Here is a 14,425-nt window from a genome sequence, read left to right on the forward strand (position 1 = left end):
AACGGTTTTTTTGGGGTAAGTGAATATCCTTTTGATTTGGTTGTAAAAGGAACGCCAGCTGTACGGCAAGTTTTGTGAAGAGGAGGGACTTTCCCTTCTGTTGTATGTAATTGAGTTTAAGCAATGCTTTCATGGTTCTGCCTATACCCCTGTGAGCTGCCAGGAAGGGAAGAGTGATGTGGTGGGTGGAGGACTGCAGCCAGCCTCCTTGCACAGCAGTCGAGAGACTTCAGACCTGACACCATCTTTCCACTTCCAGAGTCCTGCTGTTCGCTTTGCACAGGCAAGGCAAGATTAATCTTGGAGCCACAGCAGCTACTTGGGAGAGAAAGTTATTGGGTGAGTTTCTTAATCCCATGTAAGTTCAGATCTGCATCTGTGACTCTTCAGCAGTGCTGAATTATCAGACCCCACAAAAATGTAACAAAGAAAAAGCTTCTGTTCTCTGCATTGTCTGGAGGTTTCCAGTAAGTTTTTTCTTATGCAGCTGTTGCAATTTGCAGAAGTTGGTAGTGAATGTGCAAGAAGGTTGTGACCGTTCTTCGGAGAGCTGCTTTAGAACTCATGACATAATATCTTTTTAAAAAAGTCATTATTACACACAATTATACTTTTTATTTTCTAAATATATCAAACGTATACTTTGTATTTTATTGCTAAGGGACTATGTGATCTGGAGGAATTTTAGGCACAGTACAGATTGTGACAGATTTTGACTGTGGAATGCCAGAATGTAGTTATTGTTCTTCATTCTTAATTAAGTCTATCATTAACATTTGTAGCTGCTTTTGGATTAATTATTCTACTAAACAAAATAATAACCAAAAACAAAGTTTTGCACAAAGTGCAAAATGATCATGAGATCTTCACTGGTCCATAGGCAAGAGAACTGATGGTCTCTGGGCATTCAGAATTTGTAGTTGTAATGAGCACTAAACTAATCTGAAGCCTCTTAGCTACAGGCTTTCCGTGTCTATTTGGAAATCCTGTTTTTGCCTGGGGCTCACCTTCTTCAAGGTCTGTGCATTTAGCAGTACTTAAAACAGGACTGAATCCATTAAAGTCCCACAGTATTTTTAAGAGGCTGATCTGATTTGCGATCTTGTGTCAGCTTCCCAGGAGCCTGGATGCCCTGACATTGGACAGTAAAGGCAGGGGCAAGCCACTGTTGCAATGTGTGCTATAAAAAACTGTATATGCTGAGAATGCAGACTCTTAAATTCTGTGCTATGCATGCTCTGTAGTATAAATCTAAAGAATGAGGTTTACACATGGAACCATATGGATTTTAATATAACTGCGTGGTATCAAGAGCCATCTTATCTGTACTTTTGTAAAACGGCGTAAAAGGTAATGTGGTATTTTTAAGTTAAAGTATAATATAATAATTGTTTATGGAATTTTCCATTCTCACCCTCAAAACAAAAGTAAGGGTTTTTTCCCAGTACTTTTGTTGGGCACTGAATAGCAGCCAGTGTTTAAGAGGTAGCTCCCAGTTAGGCTGTGGCATCTTTCACACTTTGCAAGGTGTTTGTATTGTGCTTAACACCATGAAGGTATTGCCTGATCAATCTTTTATCATTTTGTAAAAGCAGCGTGTGGTTGTTGCAGCTATTGACTAAATCCATGTTTGCCTGCACACACATTTTATCTTTGCCTGTCTTGCTGTGTTCACTTTTAAGACCGTTGTTCTGTGGATGTACGATATTCAGTCATATCAATGTTTTTCTCCATTTTGTTTCCTTGTGCTCTAGCCAGTCTTTTCTACTTTTTAATGTGTGTGGATACGCAGTGTTCTGTGCTGTTGCCCGTGGCTATCTGGAGCTGGCTGTCACATGACCGTTTGCAGGGTTCAAAGGGACATTTGTGATTGGGGACTAATTAAGAGATTCTCAGATATTTGTTTAATGGTAAAATGCATATTATTAAACAGTTGGTATAATCAGGTATTGGATAATTTGCAGTAGGGTACTGTGTTCCCAAAGTCAGTTAAAAGTGAACTGCAAATATCTTATGAAAGAAAACTTTTTTTTTTGCATAGGACTATTAGCTACAGTGATAAACCCAATTTTTCTTCAATTTGATTTGATATTTAATATATGATCCTGACTAAGAAAATACTTTGTTCTGTTTATAACTGCCAATAGCTTTATCATCCTGTAACTCACAACTGGCAACCTACTGAAGCTAAGCAGGTGTGAGTGAGCCTGGTCAGTACCTGGATGGGAGACCTCCTGGGAAAAACTAAGGTTGCTGCCGGAAGAGGTGTTAGTGGGGCCAGCAGGGGGCGCTCACCTTGCGGTCTATGTGGGTTCCAATGACCCAGTATAGTGACAAGGACAGTATACTGTAAAAAGGCACCGTCCTTTGGTTGAGACGTAAAACCGAGGTCCTGACTCTCTGTGGTCATTAAAATCCCAGCCCAGGGTATTTCTTGAAAAGAGTAGGGGTATTATTGTGGCACCCTGGCCAAATTTCCTCCTGGCTTTTACCAATCATGGCCTCCTTATAATACCCATCTGTGAATTGGCTTCATCACTCTGTTCTCCCCACTGAAAGCTGGTGTGTGGTGAGTGTACTGGAGCACTATGGCTGCCGTCATATGGCTGCTGGGGTTGCACACTGGTGGTGGAGGGGAGTCCCCATTACCTGTAAAGCACTTTGAGTGGAGTGTCCAGAAATATACAGTAAGTATAAAGAATTATTTTTAATAATGATTATGACATATATAGGCCATATTACAACACTAGCCAGTCCTCCAAGTCACAGTGATTCAGAGGTTTTGCAGTGCTGTATTCTTTCTGGTGCATTTTTGGCTTAGACTTCTACCTCTGAATTGAATGTAAAGGCTCAAGCACAGCCCGGCCACCAAATGCAAATTATAATGCTGCTTCATATTGTAGGGATAGATGTGAGAAGGCTCTGGCAGATGGCAAGCTCCCACCAAGAGCTGGCCTTATAATTTAAGATTGGCATGTTGGTTGTTTTGATCTAGAAGGAGACAAATGCATGTTTGCAATGTGCTCAGTGTCTGTTTCCTGTGCGGCTTAGAAAGAGATTTCATTATTTTCCCGTTTATCATTTTTTCATATGCATCCAGATGGTGGTTTGATGGGATTCAAAGCCAGGCTTTAGGGTGCCCAGGAAATGGCATTAGCCCAAGTCCTTCATTCAGTCTTCCATTTGGTATTATTTTTGCCAGATAGAACATGTGTCCAGGGCAGAGTTTCTGTCCGCTGAATTGGTTAACTTCTGGAAAGGGTTGTTCCTGACTTTGTTACCCAAACCTTCCTTGGCTATTGTGTGAATGTGTATAATTACCACCTGTGATATTGAGTACTAAAAGCATTTTGCTTAATGAAAAAAACTTCAAAATTCTGGTAGAATAAGGAAAGTATAGCTTACACCTAAAATATTCAATAAATAATAAATTAAGCATCATTTTATTGTTTCAAGCGTATTAAGCTTAATTTATGTACATTCAATTCCTAAAGATATTGAAATACCAAAATAATGTCATAAGGATTTTTATCAAGACATGTTCTGTTGCTCAACAGGCTTCTTTACTCAGTTTAATAGTTCAACTTTAAGAGATTTCTGGTTTATTGTGGTGTGTTAATAGTGAGATAAAAATGCAGTACGGCCGAATGTGGCAGTGGTCAACACGCAGTGAAGCTGTAAGACACATTCATGTAATGATACTGCAGTATGCGAAACACTTGGTATTTTTATTACATGAAGCGCAAGACTTTTGCTTCACAAATGATTCATAAGTCATCTGAACAAATGACAGTGGTCATTTAATTGCATTGAAAAACAATTAATTCTCCATTTTGCTAAATATATGTATTGGTTTTACCAGACGTGCAGTATAGTCTTTGTACCAATATTTTTTTTTTATTTCTTGTGGTTCCTGTGGTGTTTAATTCATAAAGACAGAGACTGAATTGTAAAGGAGTTTGTAATTTTTTTTTCATTGACCAAAAAGCTTTTACAGGAGAAGAAAAACCTTAGCAGGGTTAAGCACACCTTTATTATTGGTGGCCATAAAATGTCTGTTATTTTAGTTGTTCCTAGGTTTTTGATCTTCAAATACCAATCGGTTTCCTAATGTAACTAATTTAGAAGGACTAGAAATACATTTTTCAGGTTCGGTTTTAAGGGAAATGTTTACAAAATTAAATTTTGAATTTAGAATGCTAAAACTTCTGTTCTCTTTCAATTGTTAAGTTATAGAGTAAAATTGGGAATACTTAAGTCAGGATGGCCGAGTCGTCTAAGGGCTGCGTTCGGGTTGCAGTCTCCCCTGGAGGTGTGGGTTCGAAACCCACTCCTGACAGCTTTTCCTTTGGGTGGTGCAGTGGCTCTGTGGCTCAGGACCTGCTCCTGTGGCTGAAAGGTTGCTGGGTCGTATCCTGTGGCCGGCAGAGGAATCCTACTCCGTTGGGCCCCAGAGCAAGGCCCTTAACCCCAACTGCTCCAGAGGCACCATATAAAATGGCTGAACTTGAACTTGAACTTTATTGCCATATGTAACCGGTACTGGTACAATTGAATTCTTACTTACAGAAAGTCTCTCGATTGTAAAACACATGTAAAAAACAAGACAAAGTGCAAACAGTGCATCAAGACAATGTACAAACAAACAATAGACAATGTGCAAGTAAACATGTAGACAGTTTGAATGTAAACAATACAGAAGTGTAAACAATGACTGGAGATGTGCAATAGATAAGAAATCATAAAGAGGTAGATGGTGATGGTGTAGGTGTGGTCCGAGGGGGATGGCTAAATGTGTTCGCCAGTCTCACTGCTTGTGGATAGAAGCTATTGAAGAATCTAGTGGTAAGTGTCCGTATATCTCTTGCCTTATATCTCTTGCCTGAGGGCAGTGGGGTGAAGAGCTCATGCCTGGGGTGGTGACTGTACTCTGTGATGGCCAGAATTCTACCACTGCAGCGGTCCTCATAGAGCTGTTTAATCTCGGTGAGACCGCAGCCGATGATCCTGCGCTCTGACCCCAAGCGTCTCTCCCTCTCTGTGTGTCTCATGGGGAGCAAGTAGTGGTATATGGAAAAAGACAAATTCCTAATACAAGAATTGTATTTGGCCACTAAAGTGATCTTAATACCTTCTCTTTCAAGTTTTAAGATAGACCCACTTTCAGTTTTAAAGCCAAGGCAGTCTTCTGTGTGTTCTTGGTCAATTGACTGTGTCTTTTAATGATCAGGAAATGGAGAGCTATAAAATGTGCTTTTATTCTCTCTTTGACTTTTTCTATTGGTCACCGAGCTGCATGACCTGGAGATTGATTTCAAGACATCCACTTAAAACCTGCATCATGGAACAATCAGAGGAGAGATTTACTGAATAAAAGTGTCGAGGGACAGTTCTGGACTACAAGTTAATTTTTAATTCTAGTTTGAAAAATGGACAACAACTTCTGTTTTTCTTCAGTAAGCTCAAGGTTATTTAAGGTTTTTAATTCATTGTTGACATAGAGTAGGGAGTACTGTCACACTGTCAGTCATTGGTGCTGATTTTTCAACCCTCCCCCATGTCTATCAGTTACAAGTCTTGGATAAAGTATATTCCATCCTAGATGACCCTTCACACCCCTTGTTTAATGAGTTCCAACTACTCCCCTCAGAGCACAGATTTCCCAGTTTAAAATCACGGATTTCCCAGTTTAAAATCAAACAGGTTCAAGTTCTCTTTCATACATGTGGCCATAACTGTACTCAACAGTTGATTCTCTTGGTCATGTTTATGTGTATTGTTTGTATGTTTTTTTTTAATTTTTAATTTTAGAGAACCTATAAAACCATTTTAAATACAGATGAACATTCCTGTTATTTACTTATATACATAACACAATAAAATTGTAGTTCAGGTGGGTAGCTGCGTCGGCATGCGTAGGCTGCAAAGGAACAAGTAATAGGTTTATTCCATGCTGAAAAAAAGAAGAAAGAGAACACAACGTTTCGGCCGTGGAGCCTTCTTCAGGTGTCAATTCTTATCTGTTCCCTTAATATTTTACAGTGTTCGCTGTAAAATATTAAGGGAGTATAATCACTAATAATCACCTATAATCACTAATTTGGGTTCATAGGTTTCAGGAAAGCTTAAAAACTATGGGTAGCTAATTTAAAAATCTAGTTTGCCTGCAGTCTCTGGAAATTATTCACAAATTATGCTGGAAGGTTATTTTGTAACCATATGTTTGTCATGCTTCAGAGTTCTTGGTCCCTTTATTAATAAACTATTAAGATATTTTTTCCATAGTTCCAAATGTGTTGAGCCTTAGCTAATAATAACCCTTTGTGTTTTTATTCCCCACTTACAGATCCAGCTGAGCAGAGTGAGTTTTGTTGGAGATCTGCTGACCCTTTATCACTGGTAGGTTACTTTCACAGACTTTCTGTCTATAGCATTTAATTGGAGTTAATTCTGTAAGTCCAGACCACATTTAGACATACTTTGCTTTATGTGATAGTTGTGTCTCTGATAGACTATTTCAAAATAAATAGCCTTACTAAACATCTAGCCTGATGTCCTTTTTACTTCATTTAATATACAGTATTTAGTAAGTAGGTATTCATTGAAGAAAACTCCCAAAAGGGATACTTGTGTTTTTTTATGGTACTTTCTCAGTATCCCTACCATCCAGGCACTCAGTGTGACATTGCCTGTCAGAGCAGACGTAATGTGCAACTGTTTGATATATTTCAAGGCAGGTGTATTCGCACATTTACAGCTGATTTGGGAAATTGCAGTACACAGTATTTTGTGGTGGTGATGCAAGAATCTGTGGGTAACTTGCAGGATGTTGCTGAGGTTCACAGTTCTTTTTAATTGGGAGTTATCCACATATAGCTCAACTGATGAATGCAAAAGGCATTTAAATAGCCACTGCATGGAACGAATGTGCTGTTGTTTTTACTGTATAATAGCAGGAAATGGAAAAAGTCACCTGTAAAGACATCTTGAAGCCAGGTTAAGTACATGAGTTTCTTCAGAGTGGGAAACATACTAGTGGGTTAGATGACACGGACACCTTTAGGTAACACAAATAATAAAAGTGACAGTTTCTAGTGAGATGTGTTGATTAACTTGGATGATTCTTTAATCTTTGTGATGATTCTGCTTAAGTTATAAAGATTGGAAGCTCAGTACGTGGCTAGGCTGTGAGTCATCAGTTCAGATGTTTTATAAATGGGTTCAGTCTTATTTATCTTGACTTGGTATATAGATGTCTTTGCAGTGGAAATAGAACTCTTCAGGGATGAACATATGTTCTGTTTATTTCAGTAAGAAGATTTGACTTATACATGTCAATTTGTTTCTCCTTTTAATAAAAAACAATTAACTCCTCTCAAATAGTTATTTTAATAGCAACCAGCACTCTTAAGTGGGTTGATATGAGCCTGTGTAATTGCCTTTGGGAGCTCCTTCAGTGACACTCAAGCCACATGTTGCTAATTGATTAGGAGGCTGCCTTTCCCAGTGGTGACTTCCTTGTCTTCCTGGGCCTGGGCAGCTTCACTGTTCACTGAAAAACAGAGGAGCAGATAAGAAGAATTGTCTTTGATAAGTTAGACTAAAAGCAGTGAAATGTGGAAGGTATGATGTGCATTGCTGAAATTAATTTGTTGAGAAGGGGTGTCATGGCTTTTAAATTTATATACCGCTGAGTACTCTTTGCAGAAACTCTGCTACAGTTTCATTCTGTTGGTCTCCATTACAGCATGTTCCTCCAAACCCACAGGGAACTGACTCACTGATGAGCAACATACTAAACAGCAGATTTGTGTCTTTTATTGAGATTGATTAACTGGCTCTCAAATGATGGCGGTAATGGAAAATGTTTCTAAAAAGATGTGGTTTTAATATCAATGCCGTTGCCTGTTATAAGTGTATGCACAGGGGGGTTTGGTATAATGTAATTTAAAGAGTAACAGATTTTCTTTATTGTAATGGAGCCTCCTCTTTCTAGCTTCCTAGGCTGGGGATTAAATCCTTTTCTACAGTGCATAGATACAGTATTGCTCCTTGAATGTTTGTCACTGTTTACTTTACCATGGTTGGGCCTGTAGATTTGAAGTTTGGAAAGTGTTCCATTTGAGTGGATGGGATAAGTGCAGGCCTAATATAGAAACTTTTCCACTGTCCTTGGTAAGTGTAATATTTGAAAATCTGAAATTCCTGCAGGATTACTCTGTAGCCAATGTAAATAGCATCAGGGCTGTGTGGAGACTAAAATACACGAGTATGGTATGTACATATGTTTGAAGCTGTAGTCTAGTAGTAGTTGCAGGAAAATAGATAATTTACTACCAGTTTAATGGCTGGCAAACTTCATTACATTAGTGCTGTGCCTTTCAAAATTGGGTTATGGGAGTATTTCTGTTGGTCATAATTCTGGGCTCTGTCCAATAATATATTGGCAGCATACAAATGTATGATTGAATCAATTGAAAGGTCCTAAAGACTATGACTATGAGTGATTTTCCACTTCTGGGATCTGGTAAATGAAAGTAATGTTCTCTTGTGTGTTTTCTTAATAACCATATCAATAAAAGTTTTAATTCTGTATTGTAGAAATGGTACTCTTTATTAAATAGTCACTTTAAATAGTAACTCATTAATCACACACTAGAGTTGAAATGGTCAGTCTTGCTGTCTAAGCTCAGGGGCCAGGGTGCAAACCCAGGTCTGCAGTTCCAGGTTTCTCCCAAGTCTGCTGCAAGCAGTGATAACTTCAAAGGGCTTATCCCCTTGAATCTGTGATTCTGTTACTGGCTCTTATCTCCAGAAAAGGTCCTTGTGCTTCAGAAGAGGGTGTGTGGACATCTCCTTATCAACAGTTTTGTACACAAGGCCTGTCATGCTCTGACCCTATAAGAGTCTTCATCTCACTACTGGACTACTTAACAAAATTAAAGATACGACTGTACTCTCAAAAGTCAGTTGGAGTGCGACAGTTTAAAAACTAGCAGCCTGATGGGTTTCCAAGGTTCACTTTTTATGGGAACATTTTACAGTTTTGTGCAGTAATTAATCTTTCAATCTAGTTGTCATTGACAACCATCTATCTGCTGGCTACTGCAGTCTGACTCATCAGTCAGGGCATGTGCCTGCCATGTGTACCCTTGTCCAGACCTTGCGTTTAACATCAGATTGTCATGTGTTTACAGTGGCTTTATGACTGTTGTTTTTCTAGTGAGGGTAGAAAAATGTTTAGTGATCAAATCTGTATATACAACTACATAACAAAAAAAAAGCGATTTTTTTTTCCCTTGCCCTCTCCCCTCAGTCAGGTTACTTCATATTTCAGGATATTTGCAGGACTTATTTTCTGTGTATTTGTTCAGATACCGTTTTCTTTCTGAGAAAACAAAGCCATGCTCTCACAAGGGAGATCAGTTATCACTTCTTATGGGTTGTTTAATCTTTTAATTGAGTGATTCTAGAGGTCTGATAGGCATGACCTGGGTCACATGCCCAACGATGATTTCAACTTTCAATTTATGGCATCTACAAGTATTTTATGAGGCCACTGGCTGAACTTTGATCTGGGTTGATCAAGACATGGCTATCAGTAACCTGAAGCAGTTTTCTAAGAATTTTCCTTTTACTTTCATTATTTGTTATGATAACCAGACAGGTTGCTTGTAATTTAATCCTTCAATTGTCTTCAGACATCTCATTTAATTTGTATCATAGGGACTTTGATATTGTCAAAAAGTAATGTGTTGTATTCTGTATGTTGTTTGTGTTTGTGGAGTGCGTGGCCAAATTGACTACGTTTGTCTGCATCTATTGTGTGGGATCCTATTTGGCTGCACAGATTATGCAATAGAGATGCTAGTGAGTCCTGCAGGATTTGGAAACAAAATCGGTATTTTTGCACTGTTTGAAATGGAACCTCTGAAATTCTCAATGACCAAACACTGATATACAATAGCTCACTTGCAGAGATGGTGAGGCCTCTAGAAAATATTAATGTAATGCTTGAATTAACTGTGGGATTATCATTACTGATAAGAAGCGTCACATTTTTCCAAGTGGAGCCTTTTTGCTATGGTACAGCAAATACTGTAATGTATGTCATATGAGAGCCTGTTCCTGGAGCAGTTGGAAATTCTCGGGGCAGGTTTGTGCTTTCCACATTCTCACCCGGGTGAGGAGTGCCAGTGTACCATCTTTACCACTGAGTGTCTCTAAAAACTCAAGGACTTGATTTCAATATGTTGGAAACCCGGACTCGTTCTTCAAGGTTATCTTCGTTGTGGCTGCCACGGGTAATGTGTACTTTGTATTTCCTGGATAAATGTATATTGAAACACAAAGACTATTGTTCTGCAGTGGGTGTCAGGTTAATGTGAACTGAAAACAAATGCTCTATCTGCCAAAGGTGTTGGACCTTCCTGTTTAACTAGGGATCTTTTTTTAATTTGTAAGTATTTTACTTTCTCTCTTTTCCCATGTATTTTTAAATATTAATTCTATGGTATTTGGGGTTTCTAATGAGCTCTTTCTTTTTTCTACTATGTGTCTGAAAATTATTTGTAATTACTTTGTGCTATTATTCCAAGTATATTAAAGTACCTTAACTGCATCAATAAACATGTATTACAGCACTTTCGAGTACAGTATTCATGCATCATTATATCCAGTTCTTACAATACTATACTATTACATTTAAGTGTTAGCATTCCTATAAATGTAGAGGAGTATGTTGTGGTACTGAAAAATTCAAAGAGATTATTTTTATGTTCTCTTTTATATTGAGGAATGCAGTCTTTGAAGAAATTGAAATTAGATGCTCAGCAGTGGAGTGACAGCTGGCCGTCTGTATCAATCACTAGGAGCTGGTCTGAGCTGCTTCACCTCTGGAACCTGCTCGGTTTCAAAAGTATTAGGCCCTGAGAGCTATTAATGCCTTCAGACAGCTTGCGGTGCAATAGGCAGAACATCTGCCTGTGTTGAGTGGCTGCTCTGAGGATTGTTACGATTTAGGAAATTGTTTTTATTTTTTGAGGTGGGTGAGGGATTTTCTAGTGCCTGGGGGACAGGTTCTGCAGAAACCTGATCGGTTCCTGCAATAGTCAAAAATTGCAATAGTCTTGCAGTACGCTGGTACTCTCATCAGAACAGTAGGAACATTTAAATAGCCTTCTTCTTGTATGAGCCTTATGTGGGCCTTTTATGACTGTATAAAGCTTAAGATGTTAGAATTGCTCTAATTTCAGATTTGACATAATCATTGTAATTTATGGCAAAAAACTAACATTTGTCCAGACATATGAGTTAAGAGTTTATTTTGTCTTTATTTTCATTTTATAACTTATGACCTGGCGGCTGTTGATTATGGGCCTGCTTTTAATAAATGAGCAGACCGTTAGATCATTAATGGACTTAAATAACACATTTACTGTACATCTCACCGCTTTTACCTTCTCTTTGCAGTAAGTAAGCCACAGCTCTTGGCTGTGAAACTGTTAAAAGGCTGAGAAACATAATATTTTTATTCAGAGGAAATCTAAAACTTTTGAGTTATAAAGCTTATTATTTAAATCAGCTCCTCTAAATTCAACCTGATACCCAGTTGCCTTAATTAAAATATTTTTTTCTTAATATGGTCTTTCTTTTGTCTCAGCTGCTCCCTTTTTTATTTTTGTTGTACAAGCCACTCTGATTTACAAAAAAATCCAAAAAAGATGAATAAATGATCCCTTAGCACATTTTACAGAAAAAAATTAACATTCACACACACCTTTTCTCTCCTCAAATTATAATTTTAAAGCAGATACTGCACATACATTTTTACATTTTGTGCTTTGTGTTGTGTTTTTTTTAGTTTGCTTAATTAATTCAAAACTCAAACACATCGGATTCTGTCCACAAAGAGGCAGAACACCTATCTGTGAGGGCCTTTAATTAGCATTCCAGTATACATCGCCACCTGGCGGCACACCTGAGTTCTTCCTACAGTTGCATTCCCTCATATTTCAGTCAAATTATAGTGCCGCATACTGTATACATTAATTATACAAACACTTGGCAGTGCAATTGGCCTGTCTCACTTTGTCAAAAATGGGCAACTTGTTTTGCCGAAGTTTGCCGATCAGAGAGTCTGGAAAGGCCTTCACTTTCCTGGCAGCTGTAGAGCAGTGTCTCTGGTGAAATGGCTTCAGGCAACACAGCAGTGTAGGCAGGAGCCATGAGCTTTGGCTTCAGGACATTGCTCTTTGGATCTTTGTGGCTCTGTGGCTAAGGATCTGTGCCTGTGACTGGAAGGTTGCCGGTTCAAATCCCGCAGCCGGCAGAGGAATCCTACTCCGTTGGGCCCCTGAGCAAGGCCCTTAACCCCAACTGCTCTAGGGGTGCTGATCGATGGCTGACCCTGCGCTCTGACCTCAAGCTTCTCTCCCTGTCTGTGTGTCTGTGTCTCATGGAGAGCAAGCTGGGGTATGCGAAAAGACGAATTCCTAATGCAAGAAAATGTATAGGGCTAATAAAGCAGCATTAACATTAACATTACTTGCATGACCTTGAATTGCAGTGGTTCATGTGACTGGGTGTGATAAATCCATATACAGTGTGTTATCCTTTTTTTAGCATTCAGATCCAGGGAACAAAGTGACACAACAAGTCATCCTGTTGTAATACAGTGTGAAATATTCCAGTGACGTGTTAACTTTAACTTAAATCTTAACTTTATACTTTAAAGGTACTGTATATAGCGTGAATAAAAAAAGCATGTAGCTTTGGCAAGGCAACTGAGTGTTTCTTAATGAGAATTGTATTTTTGCTTTTGTACTTAAGACTTGCAGTATGGGATATTATATATTGTTATAATATATATATTGTTTCTTTTTCTTTTGGCATTGCTCACATTTGTAATATCATGTTTTAGCATTATCCTAATCCATTTAGGAGCACTACGTATTACAGTAAATTGGTGTGCAAAATGTATATCAGGAAACAAATGGAGGTTTAGAGCTGTATTTGGTTTTCAGGTATAATAATTAATAATTTAATAATTGCTTACATTTATATAGCGCTTTTCTGGACACTCCACTCAAAGCGCTTTACAGGCAATGGGGACTCCCCTCCACCACCACCAATGTGCAGCACCCACCTGGATGATGCGACGGCAGCCATAGTGCACCAGAACGCTGACCACACATCAGTGATCAGTGGGGAGGAAAGCAGAGTAATTAAGCCAATTTATAGAGGGGGATTGTTAGGAGGCCATGATTGATAAAGGCCAATGGGAAATTTGGCCAGGACACCGGGGTACACCCCTACTCTTTTCGAGAAACACCCTGGGATTTTTAATGACCACAGAGAGTCAGGACCTCGGTTTTATGTCTCATCCGAAGGACGGTATGAAGGTATGCATTACAGTTTAATGTAATGCATTAATGAAGGTATGCATTACAGTTTCATTTTTATAAGCTTACTGAGCTTGCCGATGTGTCAGTTTACTCACAGGGAAGCTTACATATAAATGCCAATGATTCTTTGGAGCCCCTTGTTGGTAAATCTGAGGTATTTGGCGATGCACTTGGCATGTTTGCAAGGGAATGACCTTTCATTCAAAATGAGGTAAATCATATCATATGTATCAGAGATATAAATAACAGATGGCGTGAAATGTCTTTATATTTAAACTACATACAAATATTTGTAAGAGACATTCATTTCAACAGGAAAAAAAAATGGTGTAGGCATGAATTTCTTTTAAAAAAGAAAGCTTGCATTTTAAATGCAAGATTAAACTTTATTGCCCTTTCCTTTTGTGGTCATTGTGTAGTGTGACATTACTCCTAAGAGGATGTCTGTTTGAACGATGATTAATCTGCTGTCAGTTTTGTGAATCTGGAATTTGATCATTTTTGTTGTATTGCACTTTACAATTTGTTCTTTGCTTTTATGTTCTACTTTGTCTCTGTTCCCTATTTCTTAATTATGGAAAGAAAAACAACAGAATAAAATTGTTGCATGGATTGATCTATGTTTTTTTAAACACTAACAGAAAGCAAAACAATAGGAAATTAAATTTTGTCCAGGATAAAGCTCACATGATTGCTCTCAAAAGGTATGTTGTGTTTTGGACTAAAGACGAAAAAAGATACTAAAGAGCCTGGATTTAGGTTCTTGATTAATATAAAATGCATTTATGTGGAATGAAACAAGAATAAAGCTGCAAGGACTAATGATGAGGATGGATCATCTTAGGTGACAGCAGGGAATGAAAGAAAAAAGATGAGTAGACTGCTGAGCACAGTTGAGGCAGCAGAATGTGCTGTGCATCTGGATTGAAACAATGAGCAAGAAGACGACATGACAGTGTAACATAATGGTTGTAAAGTAGTCAGTTCAAAGTACTAGCAACAGTTTGTGCAGAATAGGG

The 14,425-nt window shown here is 38.4% G+C and overlaps 1 protein-coding gene across 2 annotated transcripts in view; it reads left to right on the top strand.

Moving 5' to 3' along the window:
• The window catches only part of sgms1b (sphingomyelin synthase 1b), a 69,859-nt gene that overhangs the window by 11,733 nt on the left and 43,701 nt on the right, over positions 1–14,425 (top strand). The window contains exons 1-2 of one of the 2 annotated variants that reach the window (XM_015346815.2): positions 164–339; positions 6,347–6,399. The gene's annotated coding sequence lies outside the window, so the exon portion shown is untranslated. Of the gene's footprint in view, positions 1–163; positions 340–6,346; positions 6,400–14,425 lie in introns of those variants that run through there. The other variant, XM_015346814.2, reaches the window with a different exon arrangement.

Source organism: Lepisosteus oculatus, chromosome 4 (assembly GCF_040954835.1).
Source record: "Lepisosteus oculatus isolate fLepOcu1 chromosome 4, fLepOcu1.hap2, whole genome shotgun sequence".
NCBI lineage: Eukaryota > Metazoa > Chordata > Actinopteri > Semionotiformes > Lepisosteidae > Lepisosteus > Lepisosteus oculatus.